Raw genomic sequence first — 20,216 nt, 5'->3', positions numbered from 1 at the left:
TTTCATATTATAACTCCCTTTTTTGGGGAATACTAACACTTGAGAGACTCTTATAGGAGTACAGAATCGCATGCCACACACGTATATTTGTCTGACTCTCACAAGAGTCTTGATAGCACAAGCACTTAGCATACATCTCATGGATAACAGTCCTGTATTTTTGGGTGTGGGTACTAGAGTGTGCAAACAGATAAGCCTCTCTGCTGGGACCTCTTTCTTCACACAATTAATGTCCCATTACCAGTGTACAGCATGCCCAATGTGAATGGGCACCGTAGGTCTGTGAACTGTTTCCTCAGGTTGATTTAATTTTTTTCGGAATCACATATCTGCAGTTGCACCAACTGTTCTGATAGTTCAGTGGTTGACTGGATGCCCTCGGAAAAGGTTTGCCGTGAACCTGCAAGTACAAATTCTAAGTCTTTCTCGTGCCTGGACAGAGGTTGGCAGCATGAGTTACATGTTGTTGAGTAATTATACGTATTAAAGCACCCTGAGACAGTTCTGCATCATGCATAAATACAAAGACGTACAATGTCCCTTTGTTTTCCGATAACCATATGATCTTATTGTTTTTTTAATATTGCCATTGCTCTGAAAGCACAGCGTGGGGTAGGCTATTGGTTCGGCAGAGTTCCTCAGCCTTACAGTACAGAGAGGGAGGGAAGAAGGGGAATGTGCGTGTGCCCAGAGCAGCAGTCATGTTTAACGATTTCGCACATACTATGCCGCTAATTTGTACCAGGTAAGTGAGTACCCCTCATGTCACTCTGAGATCTCCCAAGATTTGGGGCTTAACCAGAGCAGAAAATGTATCAGTAGGGATACATGTGAGATAGCGTGATCACGGAAAAATTATCAATACAGGGAAGGGTGCACATCTGTCCACATATTTTACATATCTAATCTAGGGGTGGCCGAGCAATACTCTGCCCACACATGAAACTCTGCAGAATTTGGTGGAGATTTTCTGTAACTTCGTGGAGTGAAACTCTGCGAGCTCCACCCGGGCCCAGAAAGGGTTGACAAAGTTCATGGGACCTTTTGCTATACAGGGGTTTAAAAAGAATGTTGTCGTTTTAGATTCTGGGGATCTCTGGAGCATATGGACATTGGTAAGGTTTGAAAATAAAGGTTAATGGGGAAAAAATTATTCTTTCTTTTGTTCACTCATGAGCAGTCAGCAATTGAGCATTATGATTTTATTTAGTTTTTGTTGTTTTCTTCTCTTACATCGTTCCTATGATGCTAAGTTAATGATCTTATTCTATAATAAGTAGGCACTGTTTTTTTCATGTTCTGTATTGTTTTCCAGGGAGGGAGGTGTGTTATATCTGAGGCATGTCTGGAATGGTTCAGCTTTTCTGGAAATATGTATGAAAGCATAGAGCCCTGTGAGTGGCAGCGGTCATCAGGGTTCTTTGCTAGACAGTTTGAAGAGGACCAAAATGCAAAGTGGCTGGTGGTTCCTGCTGCACTTTTTCAACAGTAAAAACTGCCTACTTTACACTGAAGTCTACTGGAGTCTTGATTCCCAAATAAATGTAACAGGATGCCATTTCATTTCTATCATTCCAAAAATCAGTCAATCCGAGCGTTCACTCTTGTAGGACTCGTCGAAGCCTCTCCCTCCAGTGAGAGCATGAAGGCTAACGGGACAAATGAGGCACTTGACCAATCACAGGCACCTTTTTTATTACATGCACTTGCAGGAGGCTCATGGGTCTCTCACGAGCCCAAATGCCAAAATATGAAATTATTTTTCATCCTTAATTTCTCAAAGATTACTGAATGGATTTACACCAAATAACAAAAAGCACAATCTATGGACCACGATCTAGCTTTCCTCGACATTTGGTGCAATTTCGTTCAGCAGATTTTGCTGTATCCTTGCCTAAAAAAGTCAATGGAAAATAAAGGGATATTTTATGTTTTGGACAACCCTTTATTATCAGACCCTGCATTACAGATCACCACAAACCCTTCCAGGAAGTAGCTGAGATGGATGAAGTTTTGTTTTGGAAAGTTTTGTCAAGCTTCGTCAAATGGGGCCAAAGTTATTAGCAAACCAAAAAATGCTGTGTCTGTGGAAAATAAGACCTAACTTTACCTACCTAGTGACGACCGCCACTAGCAAATATATATTTATATATACCTATGTATGTTTATATATGTATGTATAAATATATATATGTATATATATATATATACTCATATATACATATGCATGCACATATATAAATATATACATACAAACAAACACACACATATAAATAAATATGTGTGTGTGTGTGTATATATATGTATATATATATATATATATATTCACTTAAAAAACCATAGGTTTCACACATGTTATAGTTAGCTGGACATTTCACTCGTAAAAAACCAATGAAATTCCCCCGTTATAGTTAGTTCAGATAACTATAACTCGCGCGCCCGCAATCTACTGCTCATGACGTCACATATTACATCACTCATGACATGGTCAGTGGCATCACTCATGACATCACTGATGACATCATCCTTGTGATAGAGTGGCGGTCGCGCGAGTTATAGTTATCTGAACTAACTATAACGGGGGAATTTCATTGGTTTTTTACGAGTGAAATGTCCAGCTAACTATAACATGTGTGAAACCTATGGTTTTTTAAGTGAATTTGCAAGGTTTTTTAAATGCTAATTCCTAACTATAACGTGTGTGAAACCTATGGTTTTTTAAGTGAAGGTTTTTTAAATGCTAAGTTATGTATGTATTATTATATTTTTTATATTTTTATTTTACAATAAACTACCTATGTATATAGTTATAGATTGACTGTATCCTGTAATATGGAATGGCTCGTTTAAAATGTTTTTTTTTTTTTGTTTTTTTTAAGGTTTTTCACCGTGCGCGCACCCCGTGATTTTTTGAAAAAAAAATAAAATGTTTTTTTCACCCTTCGGGGTCCTTCAGGGACCCCCTGACAAAGGCTAGGGGGTCAGGAACTCTCTACCCTGCCCCCTTTTCACGTTCTCCACCTTTCTTTTTCACTGTCACACACCAAACACACAAAATTGCGTCCGACACTTCCTGATTTCGACCGATTCGAATGTTGACTGACATGTAACCACCAATCAGAATTGCGCTCGCGCACGTTAGGGTAAGCGCGCCATGCGCGCACGGTGCGCGCTTAGAGATATTTATGTACTTTTAAATGCAATTTTCTCAGGAACTACTGAACAGATTGACACCATATATGCAAAAGGCACATGCCTGACCTGAGGACTACCTCTTTGCCAAATTTCAAGTAATTCTGTTCAGCCGTTCGGGCTGTACCTTCGACTAAAGGTCCTATGGGAAAATGCATGGGGAAAACGCGTTTTGGGACCCCCTTTTTTCTCAGCCCCTGCTTGACGAATCACCCCGAGACTTTCAGGGAAGGAGCTGAGCGGAGCGCCGCATTAGTTTTGAAAATTTCGCGAGGATTCGTCAACCGGTGCCAAAGTTATTCAAAATAGAATTTTCAGATTTCCTATAGAAACACGGTCCTAACTATAACTCTCTACTGGCGACCGCCAGTAGATAATATATATATATATATCCCAATTCCAGAAACGAAATAACGTACGCTCTCAGGAAAGCAGGCAAAACACCAGGTATGAAGGTCCAAGTATTTAATTTACACAACGCGTTTCGGCAGAAAGCCTTGATCACGTGTAAATGTGCACTATACAACAGTCACTAAATAAAGTTTTCACATAGACCACCCTGTCAACAAAATAAACAATGCACTATACAACAAAGGTCAACTCCATTCTGAGTCGCCATCTTAGAATGGTAAAACATAAATCATCTTAATAAAGCATTACTGCCTATTACCCACATCATTTGTATGAAAATCACACTCATAGGCCCGAATGAATAAATCTTCATGTAGATTATTATACGTCTTTCTGTTTCGCACAGAGTCATGTCAATACATTACTGCACCCCCCTGATATATTGTAAGGACCATTCGCCACATATACACATGGCAAAAAACCTGCGGCCATCTTGAGGTGGTAAACATTCCTAAGAAAAAACACATTGAAGCATAGTGCAAAGTGTGATACTAGTTAGAAAATAGCCCAATTGCGTACACTTTCATCTTTAAAAAATCTTAATACGAGAACGCTGTTATCGTAAATACCAGAACAACGCTACTACGCTGAACCCAAAACATCTGGTGCATTGATAAAGGGTACAAATAAGAAAAAGCGCTAACAGATCGCAAAATAGTTACCTCAATGCAAGTAGCGACAGATGAAATAAACAAACTTAAACCCATCATGAGCCCATCATGGGAATGAAGCGCTATCTTCGCCTGCTTCATAGTGCACGCACTAAGCATATAATGCAAATGGCGAAATTTAGCCCTAAATCTAAAGCATTACAGACCAGTTCAAGGCGAAATTTAGCCCTAAATCTAAAGCATTGCAGACCAGTGCAAAGCAAAAAAGAGTTGCCCCTCAATGAGATAGCACTCGCAGGAGGTATCATGCTGCTGAAATGGAGGGCAACACTCGTGGGCAAAGTCCTCTTTCAGAATCATCCTGCTGACGCGTTTCGGGCATCACGCCCTTCTTTCCAGGCAGTTAATGCAAATGAAGGCAGGCGGAGACTCCCAGTACATCCCCTCACTTTAATTTGACGATTACACTGAGGTGAGCTGTACCACTGAATTCTGGGACTGGAAGTCCATTCATTACCCATGTGGGTCGCTGCCTTCAAGCACACTTAAAGCAGTTCTAAAAGGCACAATAATGTCTCACAAAGTTACTCTCATTGTAAAGGAGCACCTCCTGCTCCGCTTAACACTGCCCCCATAAACAGAAGCTTTCCATCTAGCATCTCGTGGCTGTGCTACCTCGTGGCCTGGGCCATTCACGTTACATCCAGAAAAAAGAGTTGCCCCTCAATGAGTTGGCACCCGCAGGAGGTAACATGCTGCTGAAACAAAGAGCAACACTCGTGGACAAAGTCCTCTTTCAAAATCATCCTGCTGACGCGTTTGGGCATCACGCCCTTCTTCCCAGGCAGTTAATGCAAATGAAGGCAGGCGGAGACTCCCAGTACATCCCTCACTTTAATTTGATGGTTACGCTCAGGTGAGCCGTACCACTGAATCTGGTACTGGAAGACCACTCATTACCCATGTGTGTCGCTGCCTTCAAGTGCACTTAAAACAGTTTTAAAAGGCACAATAATGTCTCACAAAGTTGCTTTCATTGTAAAGGAGCATCTCCTGCTCTGCATAACACTGCTCCAATAAACAGAAGCGGTACATCTAGCATCTCATTGCGGTGCTACTTCGTGGCCTGGGCCGACCACATTTATATATTCATATTCCATGGTTCTCCCTTTAAATTGCTAAATTTCTACGAGTATTCAAATGTACAAAATGTACAAAGCATTTGGAAGTTGAAGATATATATATATCTCTTCCACTTCCAAGTGCCTTGTACATTCGAATACTCGTAGCAATTTAAAGGGAGAACCATGAACTCTGCTCTCACCTGTTAAGCACAAGAAAGGACCCACTCGTCACAGTCACTTCAATTGCCTCCAATAGCTCAACAATGCATTCACCTCCATTAAGCATTTCAGACAGTCTTTCAATATGGAACTGTTGAGAGAACACACTGGAAGTGCAGAGAAAACAAACTTGCTTTGCCTTCGCCAACCCAGGAGACAGGATCATTTGTCCTTTGCAGAAGTGGAGCTTCAGCTGGAGCACCTGCTATGTTTATATTTATACGTGCTTCCTGTTGAGTTTTAATTTTTGTGAAATGAGCATCAAGGCCACAATGGCCCTGGGGACCCCATCCCCTGAGACCAGGCCAAAATATGTTGTGGTAGGGTGGCTGAATGGCTCCCCACCCTGGGCCAATTTTGCCCCAGGTGACCCCATCTTGGCTCCGACCATGACTTCCTGGGTGCCCTGGAAACCACCCAGTACACCCAGTTTGCTGTGGGACTGTGGGGGGTGCCTCAAGGCACCCGTGGTCCTTACCTCCTGCTGGAAAGGCAGCTCACTGTGTGCTAGAAAAATACTTTCATCTCTTTCCCTGTCCACATGTCTGCATAAAGGGAAAGAGATGCAAACTCCACTTCCAGCAAACGGGAGCACTTTGACAGCTACCGCTTGCTGAAGGCGGAGTGTTTGCTTTTGCTTGGAGAGAGTTGTCACAGCTCCTGCCAAGCAAAAGCAAACAGCTATCTCCCGAGGTTGGGCCCCTCTGGAGATACCAGGAGCCAGCCTTGGGAGTGGTATTCCCAGGGCCATATATGGCCCGAAGAGGGAGGCCACACAACCTCCCTCCTTTCTTGTGCATGAGCCAGCCCCGAGGAGGTGGTGGTCCCTGGGCCGTGTATGGCGTGGGAGGGGGGCTGCAAGGCCACCCTCTTTCATTTTAAAAAGTATTTGACCCTGAGGAGTTGGTGGTTCTGGGTTCTGGGAATCCATGCGGACCCCCTCTTTAATGTTTCCTGTTGCCTTGGGGAGGTGGTGGTTCCTGGGGTCCAAGAGGTCTGTGTAGCCCGTCTATTTTTTAAATTATAGCTGCGGAGAGGTGGTGGTCTCCAATGCCAAGGGGGGTCCGTGAGGCGCCCTGATTATAATTTACATAATCCCTGGGTAGGTGGTGTTCCCTGGGGCATAAATATGCCCTAGGAGGGGGGCCCACTGTGCCCCTCCACTTTTTACAAATCTGTGCGTGAGAGCGTGCTTGTTTTTTTTTTGATTCATGGCAATATTTATGAAAATTAGCACATTTTGCTTTGAATGAAAAAAATGTTTTGGTACTGGCTGGGTCCAGGACCAAGGTTAAGGGGTTAGGGTATTCGTACGCTACCCCCTTCTCATTTTTTTTGGGGGGGGGGGGTCTTCGCCGAACACTTCCTGGTTGAAATGTTGGCAGCCAATCAGAGCTCTGCAGATCTCTGCATAAGCTCATAATTATTTGCGAAGGCTTCGTGGTTGTAGATATACAGACTTGAATTTCCTTTAATCTCTCGCAAACTACTGAACGTATTTACACCAAATAACTGAAAGCGTAATCTGTGGACCAAAAGCTACTTTTGTGCCAAATTTGGTGTAATTCTGTCCAGTTGTTCAGGCTGCAAGCGTGTCTAAAGACTCTATGGGAATTAACATGAGAAACACACTTTTTTTACCTATCCTTTTCTCGGCCCTTGCTCTTGTCTGTATGACATCATCCACAATCTCAATACTGACATCAAGGTATTCCACTGAGGCCGATTTTGTAGCCATGCACTGCTAAATACTTCCCATATTACATTACTCATGACATGTTCTATGACATCATTTATGACATAACTGATGGCATCTCCAATGACATCATTGGTGACATCAGAGATTACATCACTTATGACATCATCAAATGAGTGTGTTAGTTTGATTTTTAGTTTACATACCATACCATCCATATTACTTTTCTACCTAAATGTTGTGCAGACTGTGCCCAGCTGATGGGAGTAAGTGTTTATGTGTTCCTAATTCACCATAGATGTTTAGAGGTTTTTAACATGTTATAAATCTATGTATTAAGAGTGACTCTGTGTGCATGTGACAGTTGACAACTTCTTTTCAGCATGTTCCAAACAAATTTCTTGGCTCTTCAGAAGAAGTTTCCAACAGGGAAGAGATTGTATGTATTCTGTGGTAAATAAAATAAATATTACCGGACTGAATTTCATGCGGAATCTTAAATTAAAGTAAATAGCTCAAAATAACAAGAGGCAGAATCCGTGGTATAAGAGGTTTTCTAATGGGCTTTATTCCATTCAAAATGGCCGACTCGAGTGGCGGCCTTCAGGTTCCGTCACCACGAGGGTTCAGGAAGTGAAGTACAATAACTTATTAACAGACATACATTTTTATAATAAGTGCATTACAATGAAACGAATGTAGAAGGCGTAACATTTGATAAGAAAAATGACGTAACAGTGACATAATCGAAACTAGGCGTAATAAGGAATAAAAGAAACATAATTGGCTTGCATTATCAGACATAGGTGGATCTATAAGATAATACTTGGCATAGATGCGCGCGCAGCAGCATGACGTGTAATTGACGTGTAACTAGGGGGTGAAGGGGACTTGACATTTAGCTCTACATGTGGAGACGAGAAGTCTGGGGTCAAGTCATCCTAATCCCAAATCATATCTAACATCCTATGTTTAAAGAACTATGTTATCCACAAGGAAGAGACTCTCGGACAGAATCTATTCTATACTGACTATGTGCGTGTACAAGCGTCTAAGTGTCTATATGAGATGCGAGGGGCAGAAAACTTTCCATAGCAACAGGGCTATGAATCACTTGCATGAAGACAGAGAAGCCTGGCCTTTTGCTTGGTAACTGGAGGAATGTTTACTTAAACTACTAGGCAAGAATGCATCGGCTGAAGAGCAAAATAGATAATTCGAAGGTGAAATACAACTTCTTGGCAGACAGGCGAAAACTGGCCGAGGCAGGCACCGTTAGCTGCACAGAGAGTAGGACAAAGTTCATGGATACAGATGCGAGCTCAAGCTGAAGCTGTCAGAGACAGAGAGCAGGGAAAGGCTTTGAGGACAGAATCGGGCCTACTCGCCTGAACTGTAAAAATGGAGTAACTTGGCCATATAAAGTCGGTGGCCTTTTATACTTAGGAATCGAATATCCAGCCCATTGATGGCGGATCTGACAGAGAACATGTTGACGGTAGACACACATATGTTTGCGTCTTAGAAACTGGAACTGGAGGGAACATACATGTACTTGTAACATGCATATAGAACCGTTGGGGTCCAAGATAGGGGACATAACTGACCAGGAAAATCCACATTTCCACATTCCCTCCTTGTCCCCTTCTTGCCCTTCACGAGACATCAATCTTCATCATTCCATCGATTTGCTCATGGAGCATCATTTCTTCTTCCTTCTTCTTCCGGGATCTTGAGCGAAAACCTTGATGTGGAATACACGATGTGGCACACAGACCACAAATCGCTGGTCCACATTGCAAACATATGCAACAACTGAAAAGCATAAGAAGGCCAATACCTAGGAAGGATAGAACTCTCCATCCCCAGGCTGATATCACACTCCAAAACCACCCGGACCACGTCCAAGTGCCTGGATTCTCGTGTATCTGGCTTACAATCTTATGAAGGCGTGTTATAGCTTTATATACAGATGGCGAATTTTCTGGTATGAAAATGCAGCAGCTGGATCCGATGACCCTGCAAGCTCCGCCCCTATCGGCCAGGATGACGTCAAGGACAAGACGATTCTGGAGAACAACAATTCTCATCACTGATTGTTCCTCTGTCAGATTGCCTAGGGCGGCTATAGTCTCGTTTACTACAGCTTCAAGAGTCTTGGTGAGTCTGCGTATCAGCTTACTATTTGATATTGTACCTATATAGGGAAAGATACCTTTATTGAAATCTACATACTTGTCCCATGCCGTCTCAGTATAATCGACAACTGGGAGATCTCTTCGCTCTCTATTGTGTACTAAATGAACATTTCGATAATAATCAGGAGGAGCTAGGAAAACAGGTGGCAGAAGGAATGCTATGTAACAGGTACCATCCCAATCTAGAGGCAGACGCATATATGCCGTCTGACCACATATAAAGTAAGAATGGCGAGAAGCTCTAAATGAAGATTTGCCTTGATCACTATATTCTACTGTAGTAACGCATTGGCTATGGCCCATATGTATGGAACCAACTTTTCTCACACATAATTCACCCTTTACTGGAAATACTGACATAGTGGGCAGAATTAGTTCAACTTCGGATTTGACATTCAAAATCATAAGATTAGGCGTAAAATTACCTAATTTATACACTTCATTTTCTAAATCAGTTCCTGTTCTACTGGGGTGACCCTCCTTATTAGGGTGACAGACTTTGAATAAAACTAGATTTAGATTTCCCCATATCCAATGTTGTTGATAAACTGCTGTGTCTGGGTCTATGGAATTTAATAAACTAAACCATGCTCCACAGGAGCCATTGCGTGTAAATGGATGTGGAAAGAAAGGCAGAACTCCTTTGTTATTCTGATAGGGAGGGAGTCGGCCACACACCCAACAATTGGTCACATTACTAGTCTGATGGGAATGATGTAACATACTAATGAATGTGTTATTGCGCAGCGCAAGTCTATAGGACAACTCATGTGGCGGTAGGTCACTAAAAGAATGTTCATCAGTTATATTGAAAACACGTTTAGAAACAGGATGATATATGTGCAAAATCATACTCGTAATAATTACTAAAATACTCAATAAAAACAAAATTAATAATGTCACAATACAGTGGTTACGCAGTAATTTACAATAAGCATGTCGTTTCATTATGATTCTGGACTCTGCATCATTCAGACCTAAGGGATACATGTCGGGACAGATTCAACCGCTTCACCTTGGAGAGGACTTAAACAATCAAATCGTCCGACAGTTTAGATCTGGACCTGAGTTTCTGTTTATAGCACTGAGAGTCATTTTGTTCAACAAAAGGAAGTTTTGAATCAGTCTGTGAGGGAGTGCAGGGCACAGTGTCTATATCTGAAGGTAGTCCATGAAATTTTTTTATATGGGTGGAATGCACCCATCCTTTCCGTCCTTCGATCTTCACAGCTGTTCTGGTCGTCAGCAGGACCTGCTTAGGCAACTTCCACCTAGGATCCAATTGGCTTTTCCTATCAAAATTCCGAACCAGGACAAAGTCCCCGGGGACCACGTCATGGGGTTTCACCTCAGTGTTGTCAGGAAAAGCTGCGACCACCTGTGAACGAGAAGATTGTAGTGCAGACATCAAGGAAGCCAGGTAATCTGTCAGCATATTACAGTCAACATCAGTTATTTTACGGGGTATAGGCGTCCCCCACATATTCGGTGGTCTACCAAAGATCACCTCATACGGGGATAGCCCTGTTCGAGAGTGTGCTACCATTCTCATGTAGAATAGCGCAACTGGTAAGGCTACTATCCAGTCCACACCTTTTTCCTGACATATTTTGGACAATCTGATTTTTAAAAGTTGATTATGTCGTTCCACGAGACCTGCTGCCTCGGGGTGTCGGACACAGTGGAATTTCCACTGATATCCCAACAAAAGTGAGACATGTTTCATTAATTCGGATGAGAAAGGCTGGCCGTTATCTGAATATACAACACGTGGTAAACCGTACCGTGGGAAGAATTCTCGAACTAGCTGCTTGGCAGTAGTCGGGGCAGTGTAATCTGATACGGGATACGCCTCTGTCCAACGGGAGAGAGTGCAGACAATTACGAGGACATATTTGAATCCTCGACAACGTTCCATCTGAATATAATCCATCTGGAGGACTTCAAAAGGATGGTCAGGAGGCTGAAATCCACCCTGCTCTACGGGAACACTCTTTCCTGGATTAAACTGACAACATATCATACAGGTACGAACTTTTTGTTTAGCTGCTGCTCGTAAATGTTTGTTGAACCAAATGTGCTGAATGCTGTCTAGCATAGCCTTCTCTCCTAAATGTGCTGGACTGTGAACTGTAGCTATAATGGCTTGAACCATGGAATCAGGGAGAAACCATACAGATTTCTCTTTCGTCATCCATCCTTGATCTGTCTGGATCCCTCCTAGTTCAGTCCACTTCTTTATTTCTTCTGCTGTGGCATGTGTCTGTATGTCAATTACATCAAGTGTGGGATCCTTAATTGTCATACACTGTGTTGGTGTCTGAACTATTGGCTTTGTCATGTCGGATGTGCAATTCTGAGCAGTCTGTTTGGCTGTTCTGTCAGCTAAATCATTGCCTTGAGAAATGATATCAGTAACCTTCGTGTGTGCTTTACATTTCATAATTGATATTGCAGTCGGTAAATGAATCGCGTCTAACAGAGCATGAATGAGGGACCCGTGTTGAATATGTGTTCCATGAGAAGTTAAATAACCCCTCTCCCGCCAAAGCACTCCGAAGTCATGTACGACTCCAAATGCATAACGTGAATCAGTATATATGTTGACTTTCTTGTCCGTGGCTTGAATACAGGCTTGTGTTAGAGCAACAAGTTCTGCTGCTTGGGCTGACAAAGTATCTATACAATTTGTCTCAATAACTTCAGTGTCTGTTGTGACTGCATACGCGGCAACTAAATTTCCTGTACTTGTCCTCATACACGAACCATCTACATATAACGTCAGGTCTGGATCTAGCAATGGAACGTCTGTCAAGTCTTGTCTAGGTTTCGTCTTTATTTCAATGATTTCAACACAATCATGAGCTAGTGGGTCTGTTCCAATTACAGGTAATAGTGTAGCAGGATTCAATGTATTACACCGTCGGATCTCTATGTGTGGTTGAAACAATGTCAGTTCATAACCAGTAAGTCTTGCTATGGTCAAGTGTTGTGTTTGTGTTCGGTTCACAAGAACCTCTACTGCATGTGGTACTTGTACTGTCAATGGGTGTCCTAATACTATGGCATCGCTTTGTCTAATTGCTAAAGCTGTCGCTGCCACTGATTTCAGGCATGCAGGCAAAGCCTGAGCTACGGGATCTAATGTACTGGAAAAATAAGCACATGGCTTGCGTGATCCTGCTTGATCCTGAGTGAGTACTGATAAGGCAGTACCTTCGCGTTCTGTAACAAAGAGTGTAAAATGTTTGCTATAACATGGTGTTGCTAAAACAGGTGCTTGACATAAAGCTTCCTTTAGGCTTTCAAAAGCTTGTGAATGTTCCTGAGTCCAAGGGAGAACAGTCGATGTGGCTGCCTCCTGTGTGGTTAACTGAATGAGTGGTTTTGCTAGAAATGCGTACTGAGGGATCCACTGTCTACAATATGAAGTGAGGCCTATAAAAGCCCGCACCTCCTTTTGTGTCTGGGGTATTGACATGTTAGCAATTAACTGGATGCGATCTGGTGTAAGCTGCCTTCCCTCCTTGGACAGCGAGTGACCAAGATAAATAACTCGCTGAACACAGAATTGCAGCTTAGAAGGGGACACCTTGTGCCCCTTGTCGGCTAGGAAATGTAAAACTGTCAGAGAAGCTTTTTCACATTCTGGCTCGCTTCTCGCGGTGATCAGCAGATCATCGACATATTGAAGCAGTGCTGTATTGACTGGCATGTGGATACTGTCAAGTTCTCGTTTCAGTGCTTGGCTGTAGATGCTGGGGCTTTCTGTAAATCCTTGGGGAGCGCGTGAGAATTTAAAGCTGCGCCCATTTAAACTGAATCCGAATAAGTATTGGCTCTCCGGATCTATTGGGACGCTGAAAAAGGCATTCTTGAGATCAATTACGGTAAAAAATGTAGCTTGAGAATCAATGGCTGTCAGTAATGATGAGATATCGGGGACCACGGGGAATTGTGGCACAATGCATTTGTTTAATTCCCGCAAATCAATAACTAATCGATATACTGGTGGGGCCATAGGATCAGTTCGTTTAAGAATCGGAATTATCGGTGAATTACACACATTGGAGTTGGTTTCTACAACCACTCCTTGCGCAACTAGCTCGTCAATGATCTTCAGTAAAGCCACTACAGCATCGGGTGGTAACTTGTATTGTCGCATTCGTGGTAGTACCACTCCTGCCTTCAGTGTGACTCGGTATGGTGTAATGTTCATGCAGCCAACATCAGTAGGGCCTTGTGCCCATAGATGCGCTGGTAAGTTCTGTAGTCGGGAATCCATGTCTCTGGATACATAGTGACCTTTGAAATCACGTAAAAACAACCTTACTCCTTCCGGAGAACAACATATTATGGCTCCTAGTGCTTTCAGAGTTTTAATTCCTAACAGATTTTCTGGGCATGATTTAGTAAGCAATAAATCTGTAGTTCGTGTCAAAGGTCCTATCGTAAGTGGTAGAGGCTTTGATACTTCATTAACAATAGGTTTTCCTGAAAAACCAAGGGAAACATTTTGAGAGCCTGAGAGGGGTGCCCCTGGAACTTCACTACGTTTTATAGTTGTTCGACTTGCCCCTGTATCGAGTAAGAATTTTCTATCTTGACCTAATAATTCACTATGTACATAAGGTCCTTCTTGATCTACAGGAATCTCGATAAGTGGTAAGTCAACTTCCCTCTCTAGGCTGGTTCATGCGTAACGCTGGTATTCAGGGTATTCATACTGTGCAGTCTGATACAGTTGTCGTGTTGCGGTTTGTGTGGCAGTAGCAGGCAACGGTGGTGCAGCTGGCACAAACTGTATGGGTTGCTGTGAGGCTGGCATGGACTGTTGCTGAACTGGCACGGACTGTCCATGCAGCATAGCTCCTTGTTCATTCTGATCTTGTCTAACTAATCGTGGTCTCTCCTTTGTAATGCCTGTAGCTATATTACGTTTCAGGACTGGACAATCGTGTACATGATGGCCCAGTTGTTTACAGTAATTGCAGGTTCCTTTTACAGGAACTGCAGAATCACCAGAATGTGTCACACTCTTTTTGTGACCATCTGCTGGTACTGTCTGAGAAACTAGCATTTTCATTTTTGTATCCTTCATGCGTCTATGCTCGTGTTCTTGTTCATCCCTAATTCTATTGTGATGATACTGTAACATTTGTAGCATTTGCGACGGAGTGTTACTTTGCCAGGTACTCTCGAATTTCAATATTCTATTCTTTACTGGAGGTAATGCATTTTCCACTAATTTTGTCACAAATAAATGTGGATATGAGTCACTACTTGCTTTTATACCACTATTTATACCAAAACATTTTTCAAATCGAGCATAATAATCGCTTGTGTCTTCATCTTGCTTTTGTTTGCAGGCTGTGATTGCACCCCAATCTTCCTTTTTTGTAGTTAATAAACGTGGCAGTACCTGTACTAGTAAACCTGGTAATAGTTTAACTTTATCCCCGAGCCCCGAACCTGCAGTTCGGCCCCTTTCTTCCTCTGCTAATGCTGTCCAGTCTATCTTTTGGTCTCCCACTTCCCACTCTTTTTCTTTCAGTTTTTCATAAATGCCAGCAGGCAAAAGCACCTTTAATATCGTCATAATATCAGGAAAGGTGTACTCTCCCATCAGTAACATGTCTTTAATTTCTCGGTGGAAACCCGCTGGGTCTTTATCATGGCTAGGTACTACTTTCTTCATTTCTAATAATTCCATTTTTGATATGGGTGTGTAAACAAATACACGGTGAAACTCATTGTCTTCGCCTTTTATTGGGTGCACTTCTCGTAAAGGATTTTGTCTATCCATATAGTACGGCGTTCTTTCTCTATGGGGCAGCGAGAGAGAATCCGGACTTACAAAAAGGACATACTGTTTACGTGACACTAATATCTCTTTAATTAACTTGTTACTAGAACCTCTCCATCTGTTCGTGAGTAGTTCCGTTAATATATCAGGTAAAGGACCAGGATCAGCATGTTGGCTCTTATATAATATGAGGAGTTGCTGAATCATATAGATTCCAGCTAAACGTTGTTCATCTGTACTGAGATTGAGAAACGTGTGTGCTACGGTCTCATCACCATATTTTTCAGGACTAACGATCCAGTGAACGGCTGATCTGGCTAATTCTTGCTCATCCATGGAATCGAGGAGGTGGTAACCCCTTCGTTCTCGTAGTATTTTATCTGCGGCTTGAAACGAATGTTCAGGAGACTTCAGATTTATTACAGGCGTTGGATACGTTCTGCTATTATTTGGACATACAGAATGTATGGGATCAGAAAAACATCTAGTATTTTCACAGGATCTTCCTCTGCCTACATAGGCTATGGTCTCTGACTGTCTTGCAGAGTCCCCTGATTCGGACACTTCATCTTGCTCAAACTCGTCTGTTCCCAATCTTTCTGCATGAATACGTTCTATTTCTTTACGGATTTTTCGGCACATGGCTATTATACAATTTTGCTTATCGTGTCTCCCTTCTGATATATTCTGACTCCATCTTGTAAGAGTAAGCATTACGTTCATGTCTACCCCCGGACGATCTTGATTTCTGATCACACAGTTTATGAGGAAACGTAACAGTTCCCCCTGTATTTCTACTTTCTGGAATTCCATAGCTCTGTTAATACATCCTGGATCTCGTCCTGTTTGAACAAAATGATATATGTTATCCAGATGCGTAGTCATCCCTGGTAACCTTGCTAAATACTCTGCGGCTCGCCTAATACGTAATGATGCCAGGACCATTTCATCCTCTTTACCAACCACCGGGTCATATCTACAATTTACAAGGAGTTCCTTAAGCGCACGTTCACTTACGAACTTAGGTGTACGTGAATGTGCTGACTCTTGAAAGACAAGTTTATTTATTCTAGGTGGTGTAAAAGTACTGCTAGCACCTCCCGTGGCCCCATCTGGGGCGTCGGGTGTGAAAGGGTTCGTTGAACGTGACACAGCAACTATGGGTGTCGATACCCCTGTAGAGTCGACTGCGGAAACAGATGCGGAAACAGATGTGCTTGCCGAAACTTGCGTCGGGACTTGCTGTTGCACGGGGACAGATACCTGATCCTGACGTTGAACCCCTCCGCCAGACGGTCTATGTGGTGTGGCGTTAGCATACTCGGGGGCTGCATCATCTAGATATGAGGAAAGGAAAACGTCTTCTGCGGTTCTGGGACGCCCTTTTGGATGTACCTTAATTGGAAATAATGGGGGTGGCAAGTCTTTTGGTATCTCTGGAGCAGCCTTAGGTAATCCTTCGGCTAGAAGGGGATACATACCATTCATAAGAGCATTACTTTGTCTATTTACTTGTTCTGATTTCACTCGGATACCTTCCTCAATTAATAGATTTTCTTGAACTTTATTTGAACTTTCTTTACTCCTCTCTTCTTGTCTACGTGCTTTTTCTGTTCGTCTATGAGATTCTTTACGCCATAACTCGATAGCGTCTTTCTGTGACTGTCTGACCTTTCTTTTCCATAACTCTTCCTCCACTTTCATGATGCACTCTGCATCCCAGGTTCCCGCTATGGGCCACCTTTGACTTTCCGGTAATCCCTTGGTATAATCTACCCATAGATCAAGAAACAATATGGCATCTATGCCATGTTTATGGTACATGAAATGTCCTGGAGTGTCTCTAGGAGGAATAGGAACTGCTTCTTCAAGCACCCCTTTTCTGGTGGTAATCTGTCTTAACTTCGAGAAGAGCGGCATATTAACAACTGATCTGATACTTACTCTTGAACTTACTTAATACGAGAAACACAATAATGAACAGTGAACAATGAACAGTCATTCATACCACAATATGCAAGACATTTTCTGAATACTTTAAACATTAAACATTAAACATTTAATAATGGTCGACAATGATGACAGTCTGCTTAACTAATCACCACGCTGAATTCTTGACAATAACTGAATACTTCGGAATACTTGATATACTGCTAAACAGTACATATACACTGCTAAACAGTGCAGACCGGATTTGTGTACCCAAATCCGTCTTGACCGGCACAACCTATGTGCACGTCAACATGCCTCCCCGGCGATGGTACTCACCGAGTAGCTCCTTGAAACGGAAGGCCTCAGAGAATGGACAGGACTCGATAACTGCGGACATCGGACCCTCTGGACGTCGGAATTTCGGAAAACCTGGTGGGCCTCTGTATACCTCGGATCTTGCTCTCTCAGCTAGGCTCTGGTCGGGATACTTCGCACTTCTCACCGCCTCGTCTGGGTTGATCGCAGCCTCAGTCGCCCCCGCTTGACCGGAGGGAGCTTACAGGAAATCCTGCTGGTACGCGTTTATGGTCCGTCCAGCTGTGGCAGGAGACCGGGCCTGCAACGCACCGCCGGCGCGTGAGATGAGAAAGTGTCCCTGTTCGGGCGCCATTATGTGGTAAATAAAATAAATATTACCGGACTGAATTTCATGCGGAATCTTAAATTAAAGTAAATAGCTCAAAATAACAAGAGGCAGAATCCGTGGTATAAGAGGTTTTCTAATGGGCTTTATTCCATTCAAAATGGCCGACTCGAGTGGCGGCCTTCAGGTTCCGTCACCACGAGGGTTCAGGAAGTGAAGTACAATAACTTATTAACAGACATACATTTTTATAATAAGTGCATTACAATGAAACGAATGTAGAAGGCGTAACATTTGATAAGAAAAATGACGTAACAGTGACATAATCGAAACTAGGCGTAATAAGGAATAAAAGAAACATAATTGGCTTGCATTATCAGACATAGGTGGATCTATAAGATAATACTTGGCATAGATGCGCGCGCAGCAGCATGACGTGTAATTGACGTGTAACTAGGGGGTGAAGGGGACTTGACATTTAGCTCTACATGTGGAGACGAGAAGTCTGGGGTCAAGTCATCCTAATCCCAAATCATATCTAACATCCTATGTTTAAAGAACTATGTTATCCACAAGGAAGAGACTCTCGGACAGAATCTATTCTATACTGACTATGTGCGTGTACAAGCGTCTAAGTGTCTATATGAGATGCGAGGGGCAGAAAACTTTCCATAGCAACAGGGCTATGAATCACTTGCATGAAGACAGAGAAGCCTGGCCTTTTGCTTGGTAACTGGAGGAATGTTTACTTAAACTACTAGGCAAGAATGCATCGGCTGAAGAGCAAAATAGATAATTCGAAGGTGAAATACAACTTCTTGGCAGACAGGCGAAAACTGGCCGAGGCAGGCACCGTTAGCTGCACAGAGAGTAGGACAAAGTTCATGGATACAGATGCGAGCTCAAGCTGAAGCTGTCAGAGACAGAGAGCAGGGAAAGGCTTTGAGGACAGAATCGGGCCTACTCGCCTGAACTGTAAAAATGGAGTAACTTGGCCATATAAAGTCGGTGGCCTTTTATACTTAGGAATCGAATATCCAGCCCATTGATGGCGGATCTGACAGAGAACATGTTGACGGTAGACACACATATGTTTGCGTCTTAGAAACTGGAACTGGAGGGAACATACATGTACTTGTAACATGCATATAGAACCGTTGGGGTCCAAGATAGGGGACATAACTGACCAGGAAAATCCACATTTCCACAGATATACAGACTTGAATTTCCTTTAATCTCTCGCAAACTACTGAACGTATTTACACCAAATAACTGAAAGCGTAATCTGTGGACCAAAAGCTACTTTTGTGCCAAATTTGGTGTAATTCTGTCCAGTTGTTCAGGCTGCAAGCGTGTCTAAAGACTCTATGGGAATTAACATGAGAAACACACTTTTTTTACCTATCCTTTTCTCGGCCCTTGCTCTTGTCTGTATGACATCATCCACAATCTCAATACTGACATCAAGGTATTCCACTGAGGCCGATTTTGTAGCCATGCACTGCTAAATACTTCCCATATTACATTACTCATGACATGTTCTATGACATCATTTATGACATAACTGATGGCATCTCCAATGACATCATTGGTGACATCAGAGATTACATCACTTATGACATCATCAAATGAGTGTGTTAGTTTGATTTTTAGTTTACATACCATACCATCCATATTACTTTTCTACCTAAATGTTGTGCAGACTGTGCCCAGCTGATGGGAGTAAGTGTTTATGTGTTCCTAATTCACCATAGATGTTTAGAGGTTTTTAACATGTTATAAATCTATGTATTAAGAGTGACTCTGTGTGCATGTGACAGTTGACAACTTCTTTTCAGCATGTTCCAAACAAATTTCTTGGCTCTTCAGAAGAAGTTTCCAACAGGGAAGAGATTCTATGTACTACATACTAAGTACTGAAAGGAGCCGTGAGTTATTAGACTGTTTCGTCTCAGCAAGACAATGTCTACATACCATCTTCTAGCTAGAAACGGGCTGCCCTGATTGGGGCATAGTAGTGTAGTAACTTCGACACACGCACGCGTACAACCAGAGGTGCCTCACGCATGCGCAGTCAAGCTGTGAGCCCAGATAAGGAAACCATCTATACACGAGTTCTAGCTACTTAGTTAAGAGGCGTATTTTGCCGTGGGCAGTCCTTTACTGGCAGTCGCATGGATAGGGCAGGTACACTGGCGTGACCATCTGGGCTTAAACGTGAGTATCTGTGAGTAGAGGGGATTGACGACCCTAACAGCTCGAGACTAATGATATGCATCTTACTCCGTTTGTATACATTTATTGTTTCAGCCCATTAACGCACGGGTGGATCATGCGCCTAGCCGAAGGAGTATCTGTGTCCGACCAGTTAGGTAAGACTCCTG

General features: G+C 42.7%; 1 protein-coding gene across 3 annotated transcripts in view; it reads right to left on the bottom strand.

Moving 5' to 3' along the window:
- The window catches only part of LOC146784103 (uncharacterized), a 310,978-nt gene that overhangs the window by 46,664 nt on the left and 244,098 nt on the right, over nt 1–20,216 (bottom strand). The gene's annotated exons all lie outside the window — the stretch shown is intronic.

This window comes from Triturus cristatus, chromosome 11 (assembly GCF_964204655.1).
Source record: "Triturus cristatus chromosome 11, aTriCri1.1, whole genome shotgun sequence".
Classification (NCBI taxonomy): Eukaryota; Metazoa; Chordata; class Amphibia; order Caudata; family Salamandridae; genus Triturus; species Triturus cristatus.
Note: the sequence above shows the minus strand (reverse complement) of the source record. Positions and strands in the feature narration are given on the sequence as shown.